Genomic DNA, 12,147 nt, shown 5'->3' on the forward strand with positions numbered 1-12,147 from the left:
AAATAGGGTTTTTTTGTTTGGTTTTGTCATTTTCATAGTTGACAGTGGGACTTTCAAATCCTAGCTTACAGTACAAAATCTTATTTTGGATGCAGAAATAGAACTGTCAAGGCCATGTTGCAATATTAAATTAAGGAGTCCTTGTGTACATGTTGCCTGTTTAGGCTTCTGAGATGTGGAGTGACTTGTTTAAGGGCTATTTCTCAAAATGCTGTTGGTAATTACTTTAACATAAGAGAGAAGAACAATAACAAAATATTGGTATTAGTCTGGGGAATTCTTGAAAAGAACAATATCATCATCTCTTTGTAAAATAAAATAGAAATCACATTGCATATCTTTAAATGTGTTCTTGAGTCTGTTTTGGTTTAGAAAGAATCAAAACACAGAACTTTCTCCTAAACAGTGTACAATAGTTTAATCTGAATCACAGAACACATTAATTCCTATGCAGTGATTATTTATATTTTCCTAAATTTTCTTAAGCATTTTTTTTGCAAGATAAAGAAGTGTAGTCAGTACTATATAAGCTTCTATTTTTTTGACTAAGTCTCAAAAAAAGATAAGACAATGGAAATAGGTTTTCCTTTTTGATTTAATAACCATCTAAACCATTGGGAATACTATTTACTCTATAATAGTGATTCTCAACATTTAAGGTATATCAGAATCACTTGGAGGACTCATTAAAATACAGACGGCTGTGCTCCACCCCCTAAAGTTTCTGTTAGTTGTAGATCAAGGTGGTACTGAGGTAGAAGTTAGGACTAGACTCCAGACATGGGGCTTGAACACTGACCAAATTGAGGAGGAGCTAAAACAGATATGATGTGGAAAAACCTCCCCATAAGACAAAAGACTAGGGTCCAATGTCAGTTTACCATTGCCATGGCAACACCCAGAGGTTATTGCTCCTTTCCATACCAACAACCTGATAACCTGAAAGTTGCCACCATCATCCTAGACATTTCTGCATAAACTGCCCCTTAATTGCATATAATTGAAAGTGGGTATAAATATGAGTGCAGAACTATCTCTGGGCTGCTACTCTGGACACATTGCTTATGCAGTAACCCTGTTCTGCGAGGAGTACTTCTGCTGCTGATATGCACTGCCACTTCAAGGAAACTTGCTGTTTAATAACATTGGCTCACACTCAAATTCTTTCTTGAGTGAAGCCAAGAACCCTCTTGTTCTGAGCCCCAATTTTGGAGCTTGCTTGTCCTGCATCAGTACCTAAGAATTTGCAATTCTAAAAATATCCCAGGTGATACTAATCTGCCAGTCTAGAGGTTGCCTTTTGAGAGCCACTGTTCTGTAGAAAAATACATGTGGAATAATTTCTGTGAGGCCTCTGATTCCTGGTCAAAGGGTGGGATGGTTTTATTATCTCTCTTTCTAATTCAGAAGATGAATTATAGCTTGACCCCTATTATTATTCTCACAGAAAATTGCAGTCCAGCAACATTCAAGTCTCATTCTAACCAAGACCTTTTACCTCAGAGCTACTGCATTGTACATAAATCCTGAGGTAGAAGACCTCGACTTTGAGAATATTCTGACTTAGTCCAGTGATGAGAGAGTAGATAGAGGTTGCTTTGTTAGGCTGTTTCCTTCTTTTCCTTATTCCCTGACTTCACATAAAGAAATTAATTAATAAATTACAATTTTTAGAGACTTTGAAATAAAAAATATTTCACCGTTTTTCATTACTTTTAGACTTACTACTTTTGCCAAATTAATAAAAACATCAATCATTGAAAATTCTTAATGTGAATTTCTTTCCAAACAAAATTTGTTTTATTTTCTTTTCAGATAAAGTACGGCAAATGCAATCTTTGAATAGAAAAATTATATTTTCATAAGACATTTTTTTGGCTTTGATAGCCCAAGTGATTCTAGCTAAATTGTTAAATAAAAGGACACAATGAACAGGCACCATCAGTCACTATTTTTTCCCCCACGTAAAAGCATTGTCTCTTCTTCAGATCTTTCTAGGGTAAAGGTAACTGAGAGACAGCAATGTGACCTCTGACATTATCTACAAATGGACCTTATGCTTCTGAAATAAATTCAGAGGCCATTTAAGAATCATAAGATACTCTGAGAATAGTCAAAGACTACAGAATATAAATCACTTTCTTGCTTATTCTTCATAATTATAACTTATGTAATTTATATAGAAATTACTTTTACAACTCTGTAACTTTAATGAATGAAGAATATTATAAAGATTATGTTGTTTGATTTTTTCAAGTAAAATTTTACGATTTTTTTTCTTGCATTTGCTATTTGTATCAGTGTGTTCAGGCTGCACTAGAAAATACCACTAAAAAAAAAAATTCTGTATCTCCAAATGCAGTCACATAAGGGGTTAGAACTCCAGCGTATTAAGTTTTTACAGACACAACTCAGCCCATAACAATATTATAACTACATAACATATTTTGGAATAAAATATTTTAAAAGATCGTTTAATGCATAAAAAGTTCAATAATGCACTTACATTTTGCTTTCTAAGTGGCATGAATGTCGTTTTTTTTTAAAAAAAAAAATCTTTTCTTACCTTGAACGTGCAACTTTTTTCACAGGCAAAATTTTTAACACCACATCACCACATCACATTACAAGTTAGGAAAATACATTTTCACACAAAAAACAATGGATTTTAAGAAAGTTTGGGGCCCACGCTAGTTTCAAAATACATCTAACCTCTGATATATAGTGCTGAAATAATAGCCCTATGACAATCAGACTATTAAAGATAAAAATATTTCTTGAGTAAAATGTATTCACCGATTTGCCTTGGATTATTAAGAACCCAAAGCTATGTCAACCACATATCTATAGGCTTTTCTACAAGTTATTGAATCTCACTGAGTTTCATTAATTAATTTAATTCACTTTTTTTTTAATTTTTTTTTTTTTATTTTTTGAGACGGAGTCTTGCTCTGTCGCCCCGGCTGGAGTTCAGTGGCCGGATCTCAGCTCACTGCAAGCTCCTCCTCCCGGGTTTACGCCATTCCCCCGCCTCAGCCTCCGGAGTAGCTGGGACTACAAGCGCCCGCCACCTCGCCCGGGTAGTTTTTTGTTATTTTTTAGTAGAGACGGGGTTTCACCGTGTTAGCCAGGAAGGTCTCGATTTCCTGACCTCGTGATCCGCCAGTCTCGGCCTCCCAAAGTGCTGGGATTACAGGCTTGAGCCACCGCGTCCGGCCTAATTCACGTTTTAAAAGAATAGAGGAAAGAAAGAAAATAAGAGAGAGAGAAATAATGCAAACCTTAAGCACAGGATTGTTTTAAAAAATAAAATTATAAATCAAGGACTATCTCTCTCTTTTGTTTTCTATCCTATTCCCAACATCATAAACAGAGTTAAGCAAGTAGTAGATGTGCAAAATATATATTTAGAGATTTAGTTAATAAAAACATTCATCAAATTAATATACATTTATGGTCAAAAAAATTAAACGAAGAAGGGTTTATAGTGGAAATCAAGAGTCTCTTGCACCATCCTATTACATTCCTGGTTTGACCCTCAGAAACCATTACATTTATTTTTAGCACTTCTTTTAGGTAGAGACTTTCATATGTTTAAATAATATGTTTTCACTGTTTTTTAAAATTGTAACTTTGTACTAATTTTACTGGTTTTCTGCTATAATGATGAAGTTAGGGCTAAACTCTCCCTCCTAGCCTCATGCAATCTTCACATCTCAGCCTCCTGAGTAGCTGGAACTACAGGTGCCCACGACCACACCCTGATAGTTTTTTGTATTTTTAGTAGAGACTGGATTTTGCTGTGTGGTCCAGGCTGGTCTCAAACTCCTGGACTCAAATGATCCTCCTGACTTGGCCTCCCAAAGTACTGGGATTACAGGCATGAGCCACTATGCTAGGCCTGAATCTTGCTCTTATAATTAAGTCATTGCTCTTCCTTACTTTGAATAGCCTCTTCTAATTAGTTCTTTTCTTCAAAATGAGATGTGTATCACCCATCTTCAAGTATCTTGACCTAATATTTCTATCTACTCTCCAATTTATCTTCTTGCATTAATTGCAAATTCTTCAAAAGAGTTATTTTTCATTGACACTTTTTCATTCCTTCTGTATGATTAATTACTTTACCTTACCTGACAATCCTACGACACTAATATTTGCTGCCTGAGTCTTGAAACAGATACTCATCTGCTCTTCCTTTCTCTTTTTACTTTAAATTATATCATTCCCTCTAGGCATTTGAATTGCCTAACTATGTACTCTCACTCAAAATATTTAGCTAGATTTTTCCACACTTTCTAATCTAAATATTGGGTATTGATATTGGAATACCTCAGAGATCAGTGCTTGAATTTTTGTCTGGTTAATTTGTGCTACTACAACAAAACAATGAGACAGGGTAATTTATACAGAACAGAAATTTGTTTTCTCACAGTTCTAGAGGCTGCAAAGTTCCAAATGAAGGCACCGGTATCTGGTGATGGCCTTCTTATGTCATCTTCACATGGCAGAAGGTGGAAGGGCAGCTAGGACAAGCTCCTTCTGTCAATCCTTCTTACAAAGGCACCTACTCCCTTTCATAAAAGGGGAGTCTCATGGCCCATCCCCTCTTAAAGACCCTACCCTACTATCATATTGACAATACCTGAATTTTGGAAGGGAAACATTCAGACCATAACACCTTTTTTGAATCTCTACCTACACTCACATCCTGTGTGATTTCATTGAATTTTGAAATTACCTATATGTTGTCATCAGTTAAATACAACATGTCAAAGTCTGAACTTTCAGTATCCATCTAAAACCTGTAACTTACAGGAGGAAGGTGGTATTTCATGTGCATTACCCTGATAGGTAGAGATGTTGAGCATTTTTTCCTGTGTTGGTCATTTGTATATCTACTTTTGAGAATTGTCTGTTCGTATCCTGTGCCCACTTTTTGATGGGATTATTTGTGTTTCTCTTCCTGATTTGTTTTAGTTCCTTGTAGATTCTGGATATTAGTTCTTGGTCAGATGCATAGTCTGTGAATATTTTCTCCTACTCGGTGGGTTGTCTGTTTACTCTGCTGATTATTTCTTTTGCTGTGCAGAAGCTTTTTATTTTAATTAGCTATTTATTTATTTAATTATCTATCTATTTATTTATTTATTTATTTATTTATTTATTTATTTAATGTGATTTTGGGTCGTTATTCATGAACTCTGCCCAAGGCAATGTCTAGAAGTGTTTTAGCGATGTTATCTTCTACAACTTTTATGGTATAAGGTCTTAGACTTAAGTCTTTGATCCATCTTGAGATGATTTAACGCATATTTTGATGATGAAATCAGTTAATTTTTGGTAAACACTTAGAACAGTGCTTACCACAAACTAAATGGGCATTAAGTGTGCACTTTTGTGTCATTAACTGGCAAATCTTCAAGCTCATTCTAGATTTTGGTTTCTTTTGAAAGTCTCCATCATTTACCACTCTAATTCTGCTTTTCCCCACCAAATAATTGTTGAATCTAATTTTTGGTAGCCCCACTCTTACTCTTTTTATTGTTATGGGTTTATATTTAACCTATTAATTATTAGTTTGCTTGCTTCTACAGTGGGTATGCTAAAATCAATATGTGATCACCATCAGTAACTAGAGTCTTCGTTTATAAATGTGACTTTATCTATTATATTTTGTTTTTATTTTTCTATCTTAAAGATATAAAATCTGAATCACAGAGTGCTAAAGTGATTTTTTTTCCTAAAGTCAATGAGTTAAAAGAAGTAAACTGCGTAACTGAAAATTCTACATGTTTCTGTATGATTCTATACAGAAGCCACTTTATGACTAGTTGTAAAAATAGGTAAAAAACTAAAACTGGAATTTCTTTCTTCAGTTTTCTAAATGCTTGGGAACTTTTCAAGCACTTAAAAAGACATTTTGCATCAATGCATAAATTGCATAAGTCCAACTAGGAAAAAAAAATAGAACCATTAGATTTGTCCAATCTACTAAATCATAGTCAACAGCCACCGGTCAAAAAGGCTCTGAGCATAAGTGTTGTGGTTGCCTTTTAAAGTCGAATAACACCAGTCAAAGAGAAAATAATAGCCATTTCTTTTTAATGCCTTCGGCGTTCATAACTTAAGAACTCTTTAGTTTGGAGGCCTCATTCTTTCTGGTATATAATTAAATACCTTAATGGTAAATGTTTCAGGATGTGTCATTAATCCTAGTTCTCTATAACAAAACTGTTGGCTGCCAGCAAAATATATTTGCTGGCATATTACTGTGGTAAATATACTGAACTCTCTGTCCAAGATTCCTTCAAACCAATGCTGACTGTTAGTCTCCAAATACAGCACTGTTTTCCTAAGCGGGAAAGTGAGCTGTGGAAGTTGATCCTGCTGTACATTTGGCCCTGCATGCAGTTATTATTTTGAGCAAATAGAAAAATAGAAAATAAAAAAGCTGCTCAATAATCTAAATTTGGAGAAAACAACCTTCAGTGTTTCTGCCCAGCAGCACAGTATCCAAATTTCTTTCTTCAATATATTCCATATCAATAGGCTACTGTTCTAATAAAAGGCAACACCAAAATTAAGTCAGTTCAGCATCAGTAAAATCAACTTAATAAATGAGTAGGGTAATGCCTCCAACTATGTTTAAATTAACTTGCCAGTTTTTAATTGGATTCAACTTATTTTAAACATGAGAATATTTGGTTTAAACTATTTAAACAGTTATATGTGTATAAGATAGAATACAGCCATGCTTCAAAGACTATGACATCAGATACAAATCATAGTAAGTTTCATAAGTTTTTCAAAGGTCAACAATGACCAGAAAGTTAAATGAGACTAGGAAAAACTATAGAGAAAATACCTAGAATTCATAATGACCTTTAAATCAATAAAATAAAAATAATGAAGTGCTTACTTTTTGCTTTTTCCATATGGACAGCATTTTGGAAAGTTCCAAACAACAATATACAAAGTAAGAAAGCTCAGTGGGGCTAGATACACAGAGCTGGTGTTAAAACATTAACAATTTATGCAGGAAAAGCGTTGTCAAAGAATGTGCTACATGCAATCTATGTGATTAAAAAAAAAAAAAAAAAACATTGATTCTATGGACAGACAAAATTAGCTTTTAATCCCAGCTCAACATAATCTGGATATGTTACAACTAGGGAATTCATATAAATTCTTGGGACTTTAGTTTCCTCGCTTAGTTATCACTAAGTGACAGAATGCTTGTGGGGATTTAATGAGGGAACATTTGTAAAACCCCCTACCATTGTACCCAGAATAAATAATATTTTCAATTGATCCAATAAGAATATTAGATTTTATTTTTATGTGTATCTACACATATATCCATGGTGGTAATAGTTGTCTTGCTTGACCTTTCTAAACCTTCTAGTGCCTATACCAGTAAATGACTTTTCAATTTTACCATTTATTATTAGGATTCAAAGGTCACAGACTCCAAGCAACCTTGATCATTGCTGTTCCATTTAGAATTAGTATGAGTAAAATAGAAATTTAAGTCCAAATGTCACTAAACTTGATTTCAATAAATAAATATCCAACAAATTCAATAAAGAATATTCTTTTCAATTTATTTTATGTGTTTAAATTAACTTTCAACTTGTTTAAGCAGAAACAAAAACAGGGCAATTGAGCTTGTTTTGGTATCTTTTCATAAGAAATAAAGGCCGTTAACCAAACTTATGTGCATTAAATTACTCAGGTCTCAAGACACTGTTTCCATTACTCATACAATGACCATTTCTTTCAGGTCAATGTTTGGTACTGTAAGAAACTATATCATCCTCAGCTGATATCTGGTTCATAGAGTGTCATATGTTTGCATTTCTTGTGTAATTTTTGTTTATTACATATGCTATAAGATTAAAATAGATCTATGTATCTGTCACCTGGAAACTTGGCTGAGTCTGAGTTAATCATTATACCTTTTAAGCAAAAGCAGGGCAGTAGCAAGACCAGGCAGGTCATGCTATCTAGTGGCCAAGAAGCATAGGCAGATTTGCTGAGCTTCCTGCTTACCTGGAGTATGACCATAAAGTAAAAAGCATTGCGAGAAACACTGACAGACCCACTAGGAGGGGAATTGCTTTGACACACAAAACCACACCTTAAAAACTAAAAACAATGTAAGTAGTCTCGCCTGATTCTAGGTTTCACTTTTCTTGATTTCAGTTATGTGCAGTCAACTTCTGCTGTAAAACTTGCCTTGGTCTCTCACTCTGCCTCATGCCCTTCAGTTGAGTTCTTTCTTCTGAGGAGGCAAGAATTGAGATTGCTGCAGACCCATGTAGATTTGCTGCTGGTAACACTACAGTCAACTCCTGCTCAACTTCCCACCAACGTTTTCAGTCAGATAATGTCCCAACAGAACGTCACAGGACTAAAATGCAAAGCAGATCACTCATTATGTAACAAACAAAACTTTACTAAATATATCATAATTTTTCTTTCTGCTTTTTTTTTTTAATACTTTAAGTTCTAGGGTACATGTGCACAATGTGCAGGTTTGTTACCTATGTATACATGTGCCATGTTGGTGTGCTGCACCCATTAACTCGTCATTTACATTAGGTTTATCTCCTAATGCTATCCCTACCCCCTACCCCCTCCCCACAATAGGATCTGGTGTGTGATATTCCCCTTCCTGTGTCCAAGTGATCTCATTGTTCAATTCCCACCTATGAGTAAGAACATGCGGTATTTGGTTTTCTGTTCTTGCAATAGTTTGCTGAGAATGATGGTTTCCAGCTGAATCCATGTCCCTACAAAGGACACGAACTCATCCTTTTTTATGGCTGCATAGTATTCCATGGTGTATATGTGCCACATTTTCTTAATCCAGTCTGTCACTGATGGACATTTGGGTTGATTCCAAGTCGTTGCTATTGTGAATAGTGCCACAATAAACATACGTGTGCCTGTGTCTTTATAGCAGCATGACTTATAATCCTTTGGGTATATACCCAGTAATGGGATGGCTGGGTCAAATGGTATTTCTCATTCTAGATCCTTGAGGAATCGCCACACTGTTTTCCACAATGGTTGAACTAGTTTACAGTTCCACCAACAGTGTAAAAGTGTTCCTATTTCTCCACATCTTCTCCAGCACCTGTTGTTTTCTGATTTTTTAATGATTGCCGTTCTAACTGGTGTGAGATGGTATCTCATTGTGGTTTTGATTTGCATTGACTTCATTTTTAGGCCACTATTACTAAAACCTGATCTGTCCATAGACGCCTTATCCTTCCATATATTAAAGTGTCATAAGTGAAAAGGGTAGATTTCCAGTTTTTCTAAATAACCCTTCAGGTTTTTCTATTTGTCTTTTAATTTGTCCAGCTTAGTCAGGTGCCCCTCCCCTTGCTCCCTGCCTAGTTGCTGATGTCCACTGCAGTAGTCATCCTCAAAGTCATGGACACTCTGTCTCTCTCAATAGACATGTTAGTTTCTAGAGGATGAAGACAAGGGTCCCTCACACCCAGTGCAGTGCCAGAAAAAAAGAGAAACTTATGCATTTTTGATAAAATAATTCATAAACGGGCAAGTGAATGACTGAGTGTGTTAGCATATAAAATGCTATTTTCTTTTCAGCTAAAGATCAAATTCTATAGATCTCTTGATTTCATTCTTTCTTAACCATGTGATTCCAATTGTTTCCCAAATTACTGGAAGAAACCCAAGATAATGTATTAAAAAACTAAATTATAAGAGCCTTACCTTATTTCTCTTTTCTGTGTATTTCTTTTGCTAGGTTTCATTCAATCTGAAGTGGCCCATTGGCCAGGATTTTATTAAGCCACTTTACCAATCTTTTATGTGACAGCTTAGAAAAAGTTCATCACTATTAGGGTAAGAGAGCAACAAAATAATGGACTCTTCCTCAAGGCAGAGGGTGGTGCACTACCTTGGGTATTGTTTGCACATATTACACTGACTTTACATTTTAAGCATCCAACATGGTAATTAGAGTAGTATTATGAAAATTTCCTTTTTGCCATTCTTTTTGTGTTGCTACCGATCAATTTGAAATACACTGCTTGAATTTTAAATGGCTCTTCAAGTATGGATTAGACTTTTTTTTTAAGTTTTAGGTTTTCAAATCTTGTGTTTTTGTAAACAATATCTAGCATTGGTACACACAGAAGAGACCATCCAAATCAATGAAGTCCATACGGAAAAGAGAATATTTCTTTTGTGATAGACTAAAAAGAACCATTCTTTGTTTCTCAATGTTTTCTAATGAAAGACATACAATACAGTATACATGAATTTGTGCCAATATAATGACTTTAGTCCATTAACCTGAGCTCTGAGCTATTCTTAGACATTCCTAAATTGTCAGCTAACCACCTCAAAAATACTTGACAGCAGAAAACTAGCTGTAAAAATTTAGAGTGAGAATTCATAACTGCATTAAGTATAGTTAAACACATTTAGCAATATATAATCAAGTGTTAAAAATAATAGAAATGAAATGGCACTTGTCAAAATAGATATTTTATGAATTGCTTGTTTCAGATTTTTTTGTCATGTTCATAATAAAGTGTAATTCAATAGACTTGGTCAGTAAAATTAGTTTTCCACACCATTGATGTGATCCGTTAAACATTTTCTAAGTTTGATGATAAATTTAGAAGTTCTAAAAACTTTTTTACACATAATATTTTTAAATCATTTAATAAATGGCAAGGAAAGTTGAATATTCATTTCTTTCCCATTCCTTTTGACAAAAATAGCCTGATCATTCCCTTTGTCCTGACTAAATGTTAGCCAGTTTTTTTTGTTTTGTTTTGTTTTGTTTTGTTTCTTTTCCTGACTCTAGGCTCCTACCTCTCTTTTGTTCAGAGCATTTACTTTATAAAACTTATTATTACAAATCATTTCTCTGCTCCTTTAAAATGTAAAATAATCTGTTGCCATTTTTACAATGCAGGGTTTTCTTTCTCATGTACCTGGAATCCATCCCCTTGAAATGTAATAATCAAGAAACAATCCCTGTCTTCCCATCCCTGTGGGAGGGTAGGAGACCAATGTCATGAGTGGCAACTAGTAAACACAGATGGTCAAACCACACTGACCTAGCTCCCCATTAACTCCTCCAGCACTTTTCCATTTGTTCAACTCCAGGGTTTAAAAATCTTCCCATCTATTATTTCCATGAGAGTTGAGTTTAGTTACTCTTCTCTATTGCAATAGTCTTGTCTCCTGTGGCAATGCTCTTAAATAAATTTTTTCTTGCCTATTAAACCTGTCCCATGCAATTTCTCTTTGATACTTTAAACTTGTATTATGACAGTTTGTATCTGTTTCCTTTTCTACATTTTCTATTTCTTGTCCTTGCTATCCCCTATGTAATATGGCATAAGTTAGAAAAATTATGAGTATAAGACTTTGAAAAAAAGTCATGTGTTTTTCTTCTTTTTAATCAGTTAATGTTTCATAATCAGTTAAGGCTCTCTCCTCAAGTCAGTTGAAACTTTTTTTTGTTTTTTTTTTGGTCAGTGACATACATACGTGTAGAGACCATATAAGAGCTTCTTAAGGAATGCATACTTACTCCCGATGTTATGGAAGATTATATTAAGTAATACTTCGATAAGCATATTTTATTTTAATAGTTACATGTTTATTTTAATATTGACATTTAATATTATATTCAGTTTATTTTTTAACTTTATTGTCACAAAAGCGATTGCATTTAAAACATATACTCCAGTTTGACCAAATATGCGAAGGGGATGCAGGAAGGACTGGTGTTCGGGAAATACTCTCTTACCTGTGATGGTGAGACTCTATGATGCCGCAATTCCTGTCCCACAGGTGTGTAAACTCCTCTAAGAAATAATTAACAATTATTAAAAATATTCTTACAATTCAATTTCTGATACGAAGAAATGTTTACCCATAGATACATTTAACAACTGATATTTATGTGATAATTAATTTTTGACATCATATATTTATTAAGGCCAACTATAAGTCGAAAGTGTTCATGATTTTGGAGAGACAAAAATTACAATAAAGTGATCCTACCCTGAAGGTGTTGTAGTTGAAGGGGTCAAAAAATATGTCAGGAGAAAATCAGCAGGCAATTAAAATTACATGTAGTAA

The sequence above is a fragment of the Papio anubis genome, chromosome 19, assembly GCF_008728515.1.
Source record: "Papio anubis isolate 15944 chromosome 19, Panubis1.0, whole genome shotgun sequence".
Classification (NCBI taxonomy): Eukaryota; Metazoa; Chordata; class Mammalia; order Primates; family Cercopithecidae; genus Papio; species Papio anubis.